The following is a 17,957-nucleotide window of genomic DNA, read 5'->3' on the forward strand; positions in this document are numbered from 1 at the left end:
ATTGTCATGTTTAAAATCCCCTTTGTAATTTATGAGTGTGTACGATAGGGACAAGAGGGAGGGAATCTCATAAATAAGTAGGATGTGACTATGAGTCTAACAGGCAAATCACTTTCTCAGAGTTCGGAGAGAAATAAGAATCGCAGCAATTGGAGAAGAAATAAAGACAAGGAGGATGGGTGTCTCTTGTGCACACATATCCGCTGGCCCACGTTCCTCCTGCGGGATCAAGTGTTGGATTTTGGACATGATCCCTGTTCTGAGCTTTATCCCTGCTCCTGTAAGCAGGCTGGTCTGAGGTCTGAGCTCCAGATCTGCAAGGTAACGGCCAAAGGAGGAGGAGGAGGAGGAGGTGGTGGTGATGGGGGTTGTGGAACGGAGGGGTCAGAGTACTGAGCCGATTCGGGATTTGTTGCCACGGCAACCCCTGCTGCTTTTTCCATGCTGCAAATGCAGGGCACTGCAGGAGGCGACATGCCTGCTGATTTTCCTATTCTCTCCATCCTATATCCTTCAGGAAACCCCACCCCCACATGTGTATATCCCCTATGATTAGGTCGGCAGTTTCACCATTTCAGCCATGACGTCTCCCTTTGAGTTACAACTTATCTTACTTTTCTATCGACATAAAAAGATGGGTAGTTAGTGAGTTGATGCAGCATAGATAAATATGCTGCTTGTGAAAAGTTTACTGTGCCGACAACGAAAGGAAAGCTAGTTAAAGGCTCATGAGAAAAACGTCGAGCAGCAGTCCACGCAAACGTTGCAGCCGTGTAACATGAACTGCCACGTGTTGGCTGCCGTCTGGCCCCGGCGCACCGAGAGCAGGGAAACCAAGGTCACAGCCTTTACGTGACCCCCGAGCAGGGTTCAGTAAACCGCTGTACGTCACTGCCTTTCAGGAGAAACAGGGGCCCCAGAAAACACCTATCCCCCACTTCCCCGGCAACCTCCCTCGCAGATTTAGACGGAGAACAAGCGTGACAGTTGGCATGATTCACTGGTGAGCTCAGCCTCATTTCTCTAAAGAGCAGCCTTTTCTCAACCTGGCCAAGACAATGAGGACATGAGTGAAGGAGCTGGCTCCATTATGAGGATCTTACATAAAGGCAGCATTGTGCAAAGAGAAAGTGGGATTTTCTGAGGAGATGCGGGGTGCTGCGTGGTGCCGAGCATGGCAAACAGGCTAGCACGCACTTTGTCACAGCTTTAACAGTAAAATCTGTCTGAGGGGTCACTGAAAAAGTGTGTCATCAAACATGCCTCTTTGTTTAAATCTTTTCAGAGCTTTCACTTTCACATTGTTCCTCTTCACCCAGTTATCACACTTTTCACTCGTGTCACCTGTGTTCGCAGCGTTGAGAGCTGCCGACAGACAGGTCAGCGCTGATGCTCTTGTGTGAGAGAAAAGAGGGAAATTTCAGCCAAATCAAGCCAAACCAGTGACGCACAACCACGGATCTCACAGGCAATAAGATTCAAGGCTGGCTGATTAACACTGCTGCTATGGTTACAGCAGCTTGAATGACAGGCCTGCTCCTCTGTAAGCGCCCACTGCAGCATCACGCTGCCTACAGTCAAAGAGGGGCTGACCAAGTGCAGTGGCTCAGGTTGACCCCGTGACATCCAACAAATTAATTTGTGGGAGGAAAATTAACCTTTTCACAGGAAATCAATGTTCACTTGTTCCAGCTCCTCTGGTGTGTGAATATTAGGAATGGGTGATATTTTACCGTTCACAATAAACCGTCAAAAAAATTCCCCACAGTAAAAGAAGGAAGGAAGGAAGGAAGGAAGGAAGGAAGGAAGGAAGGAAATGAGCCTGAAAGAAAGAAAGAAAGAAAGAAAGAAAGAAAGAAAGAAAGAAAGAAAGAAAGAAAGAAAGAAAGAAAGAAAGAAAGAAAGAAAGAAAGAAAGAAAGAAAGAAAGAAAGAAAGAAAGAAAGAAAGAAAGAAAGAAAGAAAGAAAGAAAGAAAGAAAGAAAGAAAGAAAGAAAGAAAGAAAGAAAGAAAGAAAGAAAGAAAGAAAGAAAGAAGATGACGTTTTTGTGTAACAAACATGGCAGATCTGAGAGCGAGATAGATTTATAGTTAAAAAGGTGGAGTTGAATTGGAATTTTTTTTATCGTTATCGGGATAAATGACAGAAATTATCGTGATACATTTTTTAGTCCATACCGCCCATCACTAGTGAATATACAGCTTTTCTTGCTCTTGCATTCCTGCCACTCATATTAGGGGATTTTGACTTTGACTATTTTTGAGTTATGGTTCTGCGTCAAAACGACGCCTTGCCTACGGCGTGTGGTTTGCGTCGACGCAGACCACACGCCGTCACTGACGCGCACCTCCCGAAAATTGTAACTACGCGTCGAGGCGACGCAGACCACACGCAGACCGAGGGGGCTGTGATTGGTTCGCTTTGAAGCAACGCATTTCCGGTTTCCGGGTTGAAGCAGTCGTGAACTTTCAGCGCTCTTTTCTTCGTGTATGTGTGATTTTTTTTGTTTTGGTTTTTTGCACAATAGTTGTCCTTATCTCTTTGATTCACTGTGACCGGAAAAAGTCGGATAAACCATTCAGGAAAAGATTGCGAATTAGCGGTCAGGGGGGGTACTGCACCGCGACGAAATGGAGTGACGGAGAAGTCCGAAGGATTCACGACGGCGTCACGGTGACCGCGTGTGCTCTGCGTTGGTTTGACGCAGAACCATAATTCAGGCATTAGTCATCAATCAAGAGTAAAGTTATGGTATCAGATCATGAAAATAACTATTCTCTGAGCTCAAAAGTACATCTTCTGATTGTTTGTATTTCCTTAAATACAGCAGAGGAGTCCTTTAATAAAAGCCATTTCTGCTAAAAACCAGAAAAGAAGAAGGAAATTGCTTAAAGACATTGATCAGAATATATGCAACCAACACCCAGACGAGCCAGACTAGAGAAGCTGGAGCAGGAAGATATTTTACAGGTTGACCCATTTAATGGCTTTACTCAATCTGCCCTCAAATCTCTTCTGCAATTACATCATTTCACCACCTCTCACCATCCAACACATTTATCTTTGGGAATGCACCATATGATTCTGCAAGTGTGATAATGGTATTGATCAAATTTGTCATACCTCATTAATACCAACAATATTTTAGTTGCCGGCTTCATATGTTAAAATACAAGTGAAATTAGCAAAGGTGCACCCTGCCCGTTTCTTCAAATCTGCTTAAATGAATCTCAGTAAACTTTTCCACTGTGTCATGATCTGCCCCAGATGCCTCCGAGCCCAGAGACGTTGATCCCGTCTCTTATTGCTCTGTAAAGTTCAAGTGGCATTTCTAAAGCGATTCTGTGTTTCAGGGCTTCACAAAAGGCTTTCCAAAGTACTTCCTTGTTTGTGTGGTTATATCAGTTACTGATGAAGGATGGTTCTTGATGCAAAGGCCGTCTGAGGGACCAGAAATCACAAGTGTCCAGCTTAGGTTTAGTCCGCTGGCATTCCCAGATTCAGATTTCATGGAATAATTAATGATTTTATTCACTCTAGGCAAACTATTCTAATCCCTTGAAATCCTTCTTTGAGGAGCATTGTTTGGAAACCAGGAGTGTTCGAACAAGCATGAAGAGAATGTGCACTTCAGTCTCATGCACTCAGCCAAGAACCGAAGCAACGTCCAAGCACGGGTTTGTTTAAGAAAAGGCTCAGACTGATTACTTTCAACAAGCACAGAGATGATAATCTGAGGTGAACCTGAATAAGTGTCTCTAACGCTGTAAATGAAATTGTACGTATAAGCAGCATGGTGGAATGCAAGTATGAGGGTGTAAATGTTTATCTGGATGTAAATTCACAGCTCTAAACTTTTCCATTAAAATCATATTAGATTACTTTCTGCATTACCTTATATGTATGTATGTTTTTTTTTTTTTTTTTTATAAATTCATAAGACTCGGAAAACCAGATGAATGTAAAATGTAATTATGGAAAATTGGAGAAAGGGTCGGATCAAATAAGTTTCACTTCTTCCTACCTCTTTTCAGACATGTTGAACAGGATCAATGTGTTATGTGTGTTGTTATGTCTGTGCGTGTATATAGATGGGTATCTATAGATAGGTGTGTGTATATTGGGTATAGATTTTATTTTATAGATGTATTTATTTTGTATACATTCATTTAGAACAGATTTGTTTATTCATATAGATTTATTTACAGGTTCTTTGTGTTCAAAATGTGTGTATATGCAGGTTTGTATGTGTATATCTAAATATAGATACATAGATTAATACTAGTGTTAACGTTATGCCCAATACAATGGTTTTGACATGTCTGGAATCAATCAATAAATGACGTTTTCCGACACATTTGTTGATAAAGTGCAGAACCTTTACCCATTTTACTCCTCAAAGATTCAGGCTTTCATAGATGCCACTTTTGTACCAAATCATGACGACAATCGCCTGATGCCACCACTAGTTTCAAATAATGTTTCTAAACTGTTCCTGTTTCAATTCAATTTGTTCAATATGTTACGAGACATAACCGCAATGTTAATTGATTAAAGTGACAAGAAAGAACATGGAGCTTTACTTTGTCTGCAGTGAAACAAAACTCCAAGTGAATTTAAGAGTTATTGAAGGGAAGTTTTGGTTGGATTTCTTTAAACTATCCCAACGTTTTCTGACTCGGGGCTGTACAACTTCAGTAGTTTCACATTATGACGTTCAGTGGACAGGATGAAAGGCCAGCATGAGTTGTGACAGTTAAGCTTCATCCTTCCAGCTGGGTTCGCAGCAGGACACACAGGTGAAGCCTTTTCATCTGACAGGCGACCGGCTTGTGTCAATTCAGACCGATCAAAATCCATGAAGAAACATGAAGTGGAACCAACTCAGGATCTTGCTAGCTGTTTTTGTCACTACATTTAAAGATGGCTATGCCTTTAATCTTTCTTGATAACAGGCAGCATTATTATTACAGCTTTCTGTTTGGGAGATAAGCACCAAGGTGTGTTCAAATCTGATCTGAAGCTGATTCAAATCACCTGTCCCCCCTTGTGAGCCGACCATTAGCATCAGAGAGGGCAACAATTAGCCTTCCCTTCCCTGCTGCTTCACACTCATCCTCGCCGTGGCAGCAGCTCCTTTATGGCTATTAAAAGAGAGAGAGAAAATAAGGCCGGGCCTTATCTAGCCATGGGCAGATGGCAGGAGGCCGTTATCAGAACATCAGTCTCCATATCAAAGCGCAAACGCAAACAGCTTTTACAAGTCTTTGTGGTCATTTCCAGCGTCCTGCAAATGAAGAGCTGTTGTGTTCAAGTGAAACTCGTCAAGGTGCTGCCTTGTTTTCACCTGCCTGCTTTAAATATTAATTTATCACTTTTTTAACCAGTTAATTTTGATTTAATAAGAACATTTTAATATTCAGAAAAATGTATACAAGTAGAGAAATTTACCCTTGGATGGTCATTTCCAATCATCTTGTCAAATCTTCCTTCAACATTAGCTTCAAAACAAGTACTTTAAAACACTTACAACACATGTTTACATGCACTAACAGAAAATCGAATTGTTGCCTTAATCCGACCGATATTGAATTTTTAAAAGCCATGTACACATCTTAGCCGAGCTGTAGTCTAACAGAACTGAAGCTCTTGAGATCGAGATATTAGCGCCAGATAATGTGTCCTAATTAAAGTTATTTCGGCATATTTAGCAACCTATGCTTAGCCGAGCTAGCGACTGCCCCGGGACCCCCCCCCCCCCTTTGGGAAGTGACGAAACTGCAAAAACCAGAATATCAACACAGAAGATGAACAACAAAGAACGAGCCGGAACAAACGCAAAAGTGCGCAACATAGCATCGCTGAGTCAAATGCACCTCATTCAATAATCGATTGTCTTCTCACGTGCAGCACAGACCAAAAGTTTGGACACACCTTCTCATTCAAACAAATGGGGAAGTGTGTCTGTACTGTATATGTGTACTTGGATTTCTCGGAAACTCCAGTTCCTTAGCTAGATTGTTGCCAATAGCTTGATTAAGATGTGCATGTAACCGCACTGGCTGAAACATAACGAGCAATGTCTTCTGCTGTTGCCACCAGGTTCACGAATGCAACACAGAACTCAAGCTATGATGAACCCGAGGGATAACTAACATTTCCAAAGGACAACAAGTCCAGAAATGCAGCCAAACACATTTGAGACACATCAGGATCCCGTGTATGAAAGCAGTCAAGCAGAGGAACCCCAATAACAAAGATCAGACACCAGTGTCTCTGATTGAGACATCTATAAAAAGAATCTAGCTAAAGTTAAACTGCATCCTCCCTAGAGTTGTTCTCATACCAATACTAGTATCAGAAATACTGCAGAAAAGTAGAGTGTCCATATTCTTGAGTATCTAAATGCCTGTGTACCACCCGATATAATCATACACAGAGCCCTGGTTGTTCCGTGTTGCTCTAAAGGCCAGCACAGGAAGTTATGAAACACGGCCTTGCAAATTCCTGTTTTGAGTCTCAGGTGGAGGAACAGTGACACAGTAGCTGTTGGACCGAGTTAAGGAACGATCTAGCATTATGTTAGAAATATGGCGTTATTTTAGGCCTAAAAAAATCCCACCAGGAAAACGGCAACGTGCTCATTATACGAGGCCGCGGTTTCCGGAGATGGCACGCATGACACAAGCAAGCTCACTGAAAACAACAAACCAGTCAGCATGTGAAAAACCACAAGTTTAGCAAGTCAAAGGGAAAGAGGAACGTACGGCAGCAGCCAAGCCGACAGTTTGTTGTAGAAATGAGAGAAATTCCCCAAAGAAAGCCAGAAGCCCTGAGCAATGTCAGACCTAACGGTAGAATTCATCGTCTTTGTGACCACCACCTGTCAGTCGTGGAAAATATTGGATTTCACTGAAGAGCTAAACATCTGGAACCCTTAAAAACATGTCTTAACTGCTCTCTCCAAACAGAATGAATCTGACTGAAGACGTATATCATGTCAACTAATAGACGTGCAGTCGATCAGCTTTACGACTGACATTTGTTCAAATGTCAGAACATAAATCCCTTTTTCTTTTGCTGCAGTCGTCAGCATCAGCCGATACCCAAAGTCCAGGTGTCGCAAAGGGGGGAAAAAATGGTATCAAAACATCTCTAGTCATCACCATACAAATGATAAAGAATAGACGCCACATTGACTACTGGAGCACGAGAAACGCCGCCGCCATCTTGGACCGATCAATAACTCAGCCAACCCACACAGCAGCTTCTACGGGTGACGGGGCATTGTTCTCTTGTCCTATTAGGTGTATTTAGTCGTTACTTCCCTGTAATAATCTGTCCACCAGCCAAATCATGCCCAGCTATTAAGTCAGACTCACTTACGTTTAGCCAGCTATGGATTTTATGTCATGAAAGTAAATCTAACTTTACTAAACTTTATAAATCATACATTCTGTAACACAGATGGAGATTACAGCTGAAATTATGAATGCTGTTGTAAAAATAAACCTAGTAACAGTTTGACCAGAGTAGGGCTGTTCGATTTTGCCCAAAAATAAAATCTCGATTTTTTTCTCTCAAAATCCGGTTTTCGATTACGATTACGATTATTTTGTAAATAGACAAAAGGGAAAGAAATGATTTCAAATATGCTGTTTTTTTATTGAACATTTGCCCCATTGGGCTTTAAGTGCAAACTTTGCTCTTATTAAACCAAAAATGAATGAATAAAGTGCAAAACTCTGTAAAATAAGTTGAAAAAAAGTTTTAAAAAATATAATAAAATATAAAGTTTTATCTCTGAAAAAAAAATCAGCAAATCAGCACTTGCAAACATACAGTAAGTTATATTTCCAATTAAATAAAACAAGACATTTTCTAATTAAACTAAACTGGGTCTTTGCATGCTAAATAAAAATGAAGGAGGTAGAGGTGTGTAATGTCAGTCATTACATTTGCTATTCACATTTGCAAGTTTTTTGCAAGGAACACGAGCCGGTCTACCGCATCTGGCTTGAGGGATGCCCGGTGTCATGTTACAACGCCGCCTCCTACACTAAAGAGCCTCTCCGATGGGGCACTTGTCGCAGGTATTGAGAGGTATTTCCATCAATCATTAGTATGGTATCAATCATTAATATGTGTGCAGACAAGGTATAAAAAAAAAAAAAAAAAAAAAAAAAAAAAAAAAAAAAGTGAAAAATCGATTTTACGAGTTTCACGTTTTAACATCGTTCTAATTACATAATCGCGATTACGATTTAAAATCGATTAATCGAACAGCCCTAGACCAGAGTATTATACACAGGAGGCGAGTCAACATCGTATCCACGTCTAACTAAAGCTAATTTTTTCTCATGTTTCATATCATCTACTTTCATCAATAAAATGTTTTTGTTGGATCAGAATAAATATGCCTCCACTGGGATAATGTCCCGATGAACAGTAGATTAAAGAAAAGTTAAGAAATTTGAAAGAAGAAAATAAACTTGACCTCCTTTGTAAACATGTCTCTCTGGGGACTCTCCCACGTCTCCAGTGTCTTTTCATTGTGAAGGTTTCCCAAAAACGGAGAGTAACGGAAGAAAAGAGAGGGATTTGATACGCAGCCAACACTTCAACCGAGAAGAATTGGACAAGAGGACAGTGTGTCATGTTGTAGATATGTGTGTTTTTAAACATGTAAAGCACTTTGTGCTACATATAATGTATGAAAAGTGCTTTATAAATAAAGTTTGATGGGTTGATTGACACAGACACCAAATATTATATTACTGTTAAGACAACTACCTGCAAACAAACTATGAAAATATGCGTTTTCAATGTAACTAAGTATCCTTTATCATATTTATTAGCCCAATTTAGCATGTCACCTGTTATTTTTTACATTTACATATCTAGAAGATACACTTAAACGCGGATGTGGGATGGCAGCTCGTTTGTCATATACATTATATATACACACACACATACACATACACAGGACTGTCTCAGAAAATTAGAATATTGTGATTTTCTGTAATGCAATTACAATAACAAAAATGTCATACATTCTGGATTCATTACAAATCAACTGAAATATTGCAAGCCTTTTATTATTTTAATATTGCTGATCATGACTTACAGTTTAAGAAAACTCAAATATCCTATCTAAAAAAATTAGAATATTCTGGGAATCTTAATCTTAAACTGTAAGCCATAATCAGCAATATTAAAATAATAAAAGGCTTGCAATATTTCAGTTGATTTGTAATGAATCCAGAATGGATGACATTTTTTTTTTTTTTTTTTTTTTTTTTTTTTTTTTTTTTAAATTGCATTACAGAAAATAAAGAACTTTACCACAATATTCTAATTTTCTGAGACAGTCCTGTATATATATATATATATATATATATATATATATATATATATATATATATATATATATATATATATATATATATATATATATATATATATATATATATACATACATACATACATACATACATACATACATACATACATACATACATACATACATACATACATACACACATACATACGTGTGTATTTTTGTACACACTCAGTGAGAGACGTTGTAAAAGTCAGCAAATTTTTGAAAACAAACTAGTACAACCCCTTAATTCAAACCTGCCTGCAAAACCACGCCTCCAAAGCACATGATTGGCTAATGCCTGTTCACTGAAGAAATAGAGTTTGGCAGACGAGCCGATGTTCCTGTGAGTTTGCTGGGTCACTCAGTCACTGGATAGCGTTTTACATCCATGTCGCTGGTTCATATGTTTTGTTTTGATGTGAAAGCTTTTGATTGATGGTTTGCTATCAGCATCTGAAGGGAGTATCAGGTAATATAGGAAATAAATAAATGATACAATTCTTCAGAGACAGGTCTCCTTCTCATAACTAGCAGTGGCAAACTTGTTTACAACGATAGCTTGACAAACAATCTTCAGCTGTTGAACAATGCTGTACTTTCTGATCTGGTTAAGCAAACAGGGGATTAAACAGTTTCTTTAACCACCTAATTAATTAAGTGATTTGGCCAAGTGGAGAAAAACAACCGAAAAAACAAAGACCCAGCACGGCTTTTGACTAAACCAGAGAGCACTTAATTAGCTCACGACACTAATGCATTTCAAATATGTGCAGCTTTGAGGGCTGGAACAGAACAGATTTCAATGAATGTGTGTGTGTCAGTGTGTGCGTATGTATGAGTCTCTGCCTCCAAATAAAGATCAGACAAGTGTTCAGACAGAACTGCAAATCCTGCCATGAGTGCTGGGGGGGGCATTGATGTCGCTCACCTGTCTTTGACATTAAAGCGACAGATGACAATACAGACATGCAGAGTGAGGTGTTTGCTGTAGAAGTCACACAGGTTCTGAGCCAAGTGCCCCAGGCTGGACGGGGGGGCCTGTAGTAGCAACAGACACTTGAAAAATCAGACGGAGAAAGAATCAGGGAGTGGAGGCAGCCAAACTTGCAAGCAGCAGCATTTGTCTTGCGGGGCAACTGCATGTAAGAGAGCCGAGCTGCATGCCGGAGTTAATGCAGCAGGGAAAAGAGGAAGAGTTTGTATTCACGGCTATCTATAGACAGGAGTGGTGCCTGCAAATAAGCAGCTGCTCCCCAGAGAGCAGTGACACATTAACCTTCAGCCAGCTGTCATGCCCTGAAGCTTCTACATGAGCTCACTCGCAGTCGCGCTCCCGAGACTTCAGGGGACGTGACATTGGCTTGCATTCGCTGCCGAAGGCTTACACTAACCTCACCTTAAAACACCTCCTGACCTCAACATCACGGAGACTATCATCGTAAAAACTGTTGGTCCAAACATGAGTGAAACACAGAAACCCACGGGAAAGTAGGCATGGGGCGATATACGATATTATCGTATATCGCGATAAAAAACGGCCGCGATAACGTTATCGTGGGGTTTTTTTTTTTGGTCACACAAGGCTACCAGCCAGGTAGAAGCCAGTGTTATTTTTTTCATATATTTTATTAATATTGTTTATTATTATTATTTATTTCATATTTTTTCAGAGAGTAGTACAATCCGTGTGCATTTGACTACTGTGGCACTTTATTTTCACTCAATCTTTGTGTTGGCCATGCAGCTTTTGTTTTGTATACTACAGAGCAGTGCCTTTATTTTATTATTTTTCCAGAGAGCCGTACTAAGTAGCAGGCAGCCAGCCACTGTTAAAGTTTCAGAGAGTAATACAATCAGTGTGCATTTGGCTCTACTTTGTCACTTTATTTCTATTTGTCACTTATTTCTTTCGACTCTCAGGGAAGTATTTTCTTACAAAAAAAGAAAGTTCAAATAAGTACCGGTACTATAGTTTACACTTTGTAATGCATAACATTTACAGTACACTATTTGTTCTCTACCTCAAGTGTCACTGTGTTGAGAATGATTTGAGAATAAATGTTCTGAAGGAACCAGTGGATCCACGGTTAGTGTTTTTCCTTGCATTTTAAGAATTTTATAAGCGACACGCTAATATCGTGATAATATCGTAATCGTGATATTTTTTTCCACTAATATCGTGATATGAAATTTTCATATCGTCCCATGCCTACGGGAAAGACTGAAATCCCAAAGGCTGTCTCCACATCATGTGTCCATGTAGTCCCCTCGCGTGAATGCCCACACGCCCACTCGCATACTGGCCCATCATCTGATCGGCACTGGCACTGGGGAGGATCAGCACGGCGTAGCTACAGCTGTTTCTCTGTGGGTTAGGTTACCCGGCCAGCACCCTCTCCCCAAGTCCTTCTCCAAGGGAACGACCCCATAGGAGCATACCAAGCACTCCTCGCCTTCCTGGAGGCTCCGAACCCAGCGGCACCGGCCACAAAGGGCGCCCAGTGATACACATCTTGCAAGGAAGCTGAGCCACTTGTGGTTGTCAAAGTGAAACGTGCTCACAGGAAGTGAGAGAATGCACTTTCACAAGTCTCTCATTCAACCACAGGAAAGCGAAGAAGTGGAAAGATGTCACCGGGGCAAGATGTTTTCATATTAGGAATTCTAGCTATGAAAACATGGTCACAGAGCTCATCGTTTGGAGCTAAGCTTTGGCTACTACAGAGGATTCATTTTAATGACAGAACTGTGAAGGAAAAACTGATGGACGTGAAGTAAAATACAAACACTACTTGATTCTGGCCCTGAGCCGAAGGTCTCATTATGAACATATACTGACCAAACATGGTCACAGTTGGAGGTAAACTTTAATTTAACAAACACCAGAATTGGTGCAGCACAAACGACTTTAGTTTAAATTAAGATATCAGTCTCAATTTCATTTAAAAGAATATTTGCTTGCTTTTTGGAAGCATCATTTAGCACTTGAGGCCTTCCACGGATCGGTTTACGATACTATGTCACACATCAACAACAATGAAAATAGCTCACAGAGCTACAGATATGATGACAAAGGTGACTAAGACTCAAGAAAGTGATTACAGAAGAGGAAATGTGACTGAGGAAGAGACCAGACCAAAATAAAAGGAATCTGAGCTAAAAATGACAAAAGTTCCTTTCTGCTGCTTTGAGTCTATAAGTACAATAACTACATTCAATCATCATCTTATGTTAAAATAAACCGGAAATAATAATCTGCTAAATGAATTGACTTTTCGACATGCAGGTTGTTTTGTTTATTGTTAGTTTTTTTTTTTTTTACATTATTTGTTGTTAAACAAAAAACTAACACTTGCAAATGATCAGCTTGCTTGGTAAACATTAAGTTTGTTGGGAGCATAGCAGTGAAGCATGTTGCAGTGCCGCTAACTAACCTTCACTGTCAGTTAGTTTTTGGTGCTGAAGTGAACCATATTATTCATCTCTCATAATGTACAAATTATTTGAATCAAATCCAAACATTACGCTAGAAAAAACCCCTCTCAAAGTTACGGGTCGTGCAGTAAAGCCCCCCAAAGACAGTTTAAATGAAACCAACACATTTAGGAACATTTCAATTTAGACTGAATTACTTTTACTTGGCCAAAGTCAGATTAATAGCATTGTTTCTTTCCTCTGTTGCTCCAGCAACCTAAAAACTGAGGGCTGAGTGCATTTCAACTACAAATATGCAATCATCCATCCATCCGTGAACCTTCTTGCTGTGATTCAACACCAAGCCACGCGCTGCCCTGCCATGCAACAAAACAGTGATTAGTGTTGTTTCTAAAATATACTGTGTGAAAATAGCGTTAACAATATTTAGAGTTTGAGTTCTATTTTATTATCACTTTTATTACTTATTTTGAATCTCTATTTATTTAACTAATTGTCCTTTTTTTAAATAGACAGATTAATAGTCTACGTTTGTCATATACATGTTTATTTAATTGATTACTTACTTATGTTTTGGTTTCAAGCTTTATTGTCAGAGATGCTATATGTCCAAAATACAGCACAAATTAAATGACAGTCCTCTGACTCCCGGTTATGTGCTTTAATTGATCATCTTCATTGTTTTTTCTCAAAGCCTAAGCTCCATTTCTGCTCCATTTCTTGAACTTATAGGTAAGTGTCGGCCCACGTGGATTGGTTAACAACTGCTGCTGCTATCATGAAGGTTAAAAAGACTCAGCATCATTTTTAACAATTTGCAAAAATGTACTGTTTTGCACAGCGCTATTGCAAGTGTTTGCACATGCCTCCGATAATGTTGAAGGTGTTGTTGTTGATGTTTTTAATGTGTCGCCTGTGTCTGTCTGTACTGCAGCATTGTGGCTTTTACTCCGAGACCAATTTCTCCCGCGGGAGATTAATAAAGTAAACCTTGAACCTTGTCTAGGTGTGTATATGATGTGTATTTATGCATGTAAATTGCACCTATCTGAATGTGTCTTTGGTGGTAAAAGTAGGAAGGTTTTTTTTCCTTAATTAATCAGCTGCAGCTGATCCAGAACGCTGCCGCCAGAGTCCTTCCAAACACCAGGAAACTGAACCACATTACACCGGTCATGAAATCGCTACACTGGCTTCCAGTGAGTCAAAGGATAGAGTTTAAAATCTTCCTGCTGGTCTACAAAGACCTGAATGGTCTTGGACCAAAACACATGGTTGATCCGTTAGTTCCCTATTAAGCTCCCAGACCCCTTAGGTCTTCTGGATCTGGTTTGTTGTGGTTCCCAAGAACCAGAACCAAGCAAGGTGAGGCAGCGTTCAGTTATTCTGCTCCTCACCGGTGGAACAAACTTCCTGTAGACCTGAGGTCTGCTCCAACTGTCAGCTCCTTTAAATCAGGGCTGAAAACATTACTGTTTACTGAAGCGTAATCTTAAATTCACTGCTGTATTCTACTGCCCTTATTTATTTATTTATTTTTTTAACAGCTTGTGCTTTTTATTATTTTACTTCTTTTCTTATTCTTACCTATTTGTTATTATGTCTTGCCGCTTTTAATGTCAATGTAAAGCACTTTGAATTACCTTGTGTTGAATTGTGCTATATAAATAAATTTGCCTTGCCTTGCCTTGCCTTAATTTTAAATAAATGTTTCTGTTTTAAACCTGTAAAGCACAAGCTGTAAGAAAAAGCATATCACAAAAGAACGTTTGATTGATTGATTGATTGATTGATTGAATATCAGAACAATGAATGTGTAACTACATAAGCTCCTGGGGAGGGGGGGGTCCTCATTAAGAAATAAACATCCGCATCAGAACAATGATGCTTTCCTCTTGGACATCCTGCTAAATCCACTCGGGTCAATTCCCTGCAGGAAGAAAAACTTCAGCTCAGAAATTCACAGAAAGCAGCTGAGATTCGTGGAAACGCGGGGGTCTTTCTTTCTCCCATGCAGGCTGCCGTCCTGGCCTCTCGAGCAGACACTTGTGAGGGGACCTGAGGAGACTGGGGGGAAATGCGGGAGCAGATATGCAGGATATCTCTCTCAAGTGTTGTGGTAGTAGCGATGCAACGCGACACACGCGGGGCAGCAACCCGAGCCTCCGGATCTGCATCCAAACCCCGCCGCATAAGACTCACTGACAGCTCTCGGGGACTGTAAAACTACTTGACACTTTAACTGTTTCTATTGCTGCTAAATAAACAAAATAAAAAGCACAGAAAAAAACGACAACCAGGCTCTCACCAGAAGCGAGTAGCGCCGCTCCGACCGGAGTCCCCGACCTCGGAGCTTCTCCTCAGGCCGGATGCCGTCTTTCCCCTCCTTTTAGAAATACAAAAAGAAAAGGACCAATTGCTTCTTCTTTGTGGCCGATACTTTCACTGTCGCTTTAGACCGGCATGGCTCCTTTCTTGTAGGATTTAAAGTTTATGTCCCGACGGAAGAGCCCAGCCGTGGTGTTTTTGTGAAGATGAGACCATGGCAGTGACGGGACCGAGAGGACTACTGGTTGATCTGCGCTCCCTCGGCCAGCTGACGCTGCCTTCTGCCACCGAACACGCCGAGGCGCCGAGGCTTCGGCGGCGAAACAGCACCATCTAGCGGCGAAGAGGGGGAACTGTCCAACAAAGACGCACTGCAGCGGCCCCTGCTGGACGAAATAATATACTCAATTCAATTCAATTTTATTTGTGTAGCGTCTAATACAGTGGTTCTCATACCCCTGGGGGTACGTGAAGACACTCCAGGGGGTACGTGAGATTTTAAAATATACATATATTTAAAAAGTAGCATCCATGCAAAAATCCTTTAAAAATAATTATTTCATAAATAATTGAGGAAAATATAAGTCTAAATTCATAAAATGAATTTTATCTTCAGGAGTATGCTATTCAACTTGTTATCCTAAAACCCCAGAGTATCCCCCACACCAGGATGATTCCACCTACTGTAACCTGTCAAATGCCACCTGGCTTCACCTGTCAATCACTTGGACCAACGATGGAGTCGTGGTTGAAGCGTAGCAGCAATATTTTTATGTTTAATAAATCAGTAACTGATTGCACACTCACAGTGCTCTGTTTTAGGTCTTTTTTTTTACAACCAAAAGTGCTTTGCGCTGGTTAGGGGGTACTTGGCTGAAAAAATATTTCACAGGGGGTACAGCACTGAAAAAAAGGTTGAGGACCACTGGTCTAATACAACAAAAGTTGTCTCTAGGCGCTTTCCAGGGACCCAGAATAGAATAGAATAGAATAAACTGGCAGGCCAGCATGCAGCTCCTGAAGCTCCGGCCTGCAAACATGCACAAAAAAGAAAAAAGGGGGGCAGCACAAGAAACTACAGGATTGATGGACAAAATGATGGCTATAAGATACTTATAATAAATAAAAATGGAAAAGGAGAAGAGAGGAAGGGAAGAGGAGAGGAGAAGAAGGGTGAGAGGCACCGCCCAGTGGATCATGTCGGTGCCCCCCTGCAGCAGAGGCCTATAGCAGCATATCTACCACAAAGCTATGTTTGAGACTAACTATTATAGTCTTGTTCTATAGCTGCAGCTATGACTACTGACTCTAATAAACTAGAGTTTACATTACTCCGAGAAATGTACATGTGAAAAACTGTGCTTTTAAACCCTACTCGGGTAGACTTGTTTTTTGCTTGGTAAACATTGAAAGTTTTGGTCAAAATGCACTATTTAAATGAATGTGTCTCAGTAACTATAGTTTGTATGTTCTCCCCGTGCTTGCGTGGGTTTCCTCCAGGTACTCCGGCTTCCTCCCACAGTCCAAAAACATGCATAGTAGGTTAATTGATGATTCTAAATTGCCCATAGGCGTGAGTGTGTCAAAGGATAAAGCAGGTATAGAAAATGGGGAAATTCTTCCTCTGCATTTAACCCATCTCTAGTCAAACTAGGAGCAGTGGGCTGCCATTTTTGTATAGCGCCCAGGGAGAAGTAGGGGTTAAGGGCCTTGCTCAGGGGACCAAAGTGGTCAGTTGCAATCCAGGGGCTTGAACCTGGATCCTCCAGACCCCAGCCCTCCTCTGTGGCCACTGGGTTATATTAACGCCTCTCCTATATATCACACCAGAGTGAGTGTTAAGAAAACCCACATTCTTTGTATGTGTGAATATACTTGGCCAATGAAGCTGATTATGATTCCAATAAGGTGTATTTGAATAGATTTGGTATCTAAGATTTGGTATCATATGTGGAATTCTAACAAAAGTGTAAGATTAATCATACACATTACTAGCTTTTGGAGTCAGCCCCCTGTGGTCAGTAGAGGAACTGCAATTTGAAATTATTCAGTTATTAGGTTATATACAAAGAACATCAGACAAGTGCGCCATATATATATTTAACTGGAATTCGTATATATCAGTGCATGTTATACTTTGTTTGGTGTCAATAGGTTTAAGGGATTTAATATACTCTTTAAACTCAAGTAAGAAACCTTCAAAGTGGGGTGGAGTTTTGGAGTAATTAGATTTGTGTATGTGAAATTTGCCATATAGAATGAAGAGGTTTATAATAAAAGTGATGTAATTTTCTTCATGGACAAAATAAAATATCACACTACAGTCAATTGAGATGTTTATCTGGATTTTACACACTATATATTGTTCAAATTGAGACCAGAAATTGAGAGATCGAGCACAGTGGTAAAATAAATGAGTTATGGTCTCTGGTACTGTTGCCTCACAGCAAGAAGGTTTTTGGTTTGAATCCCGACAGGGGCTGTTCTGTGCTTGGGTGAGTTTTCTCCAGGTACGCTGGCTTCCTCCCACAATCCTTGTCCCCCAAAGTAGAGTAACTGGATATACTGTAGATGATGGATCGATGGATGAAAATAATAAATCACTAGTAAAATATTACATTTTAAAGTCTTTTTGGATTTGTGTAGTGACAGCCTGAACCCTCTGACCACCTGTTCTCTAACATCCCACCATTTAATATCTTAATTAATAACCACTGACATAAGGGAGTGACTATAGAGGTTTATGGGGAGAAATTTTGAGATGGACTTTCCAAAAAGGCCATTTTGGGATATCTTGACATATTTATTA

General features: G+C 40.3%; 1 protein-coding gene across 2 annotated transcripts in view; it reads right to left on the reverse strand.

The window, feature by feature from the left end:
- Positions 1 to 15,412, reverse strand: part of LOC133443776 (cyclin-dependent kinase 17-like) — a 58,398-nt gene extending 42,986 nt beyond the window's left edge. For both annotated transcript variants that reach the window (XM_061720992.1, XM_061720993.1), the window contains exon 1: positions 15,129 to 15,412. The gene's annotated coding sequence lies outside the window, so the exon portion shown is untranslated. The remainder of the gene's footprint in view (positions 1 to 15,128) is intronic.
- Positions 15,413 to 17,957: the final 2,545 nt, after the last annotated feature.

This window comes from Cololabis saira, chromosome 5, assembly GCF_033807715.1.
Source record: "Cololabis saira isolate AMF1-May2022 chromosome 5, fColSai1.1, whole genome shotgun sequence".
NCBI classification, from domain to species: Eukaryota; Metazoa; Chordata; class Actinopteri; order Beloniformes; family Belonidae; genus Cololabis; species Cololabis saira.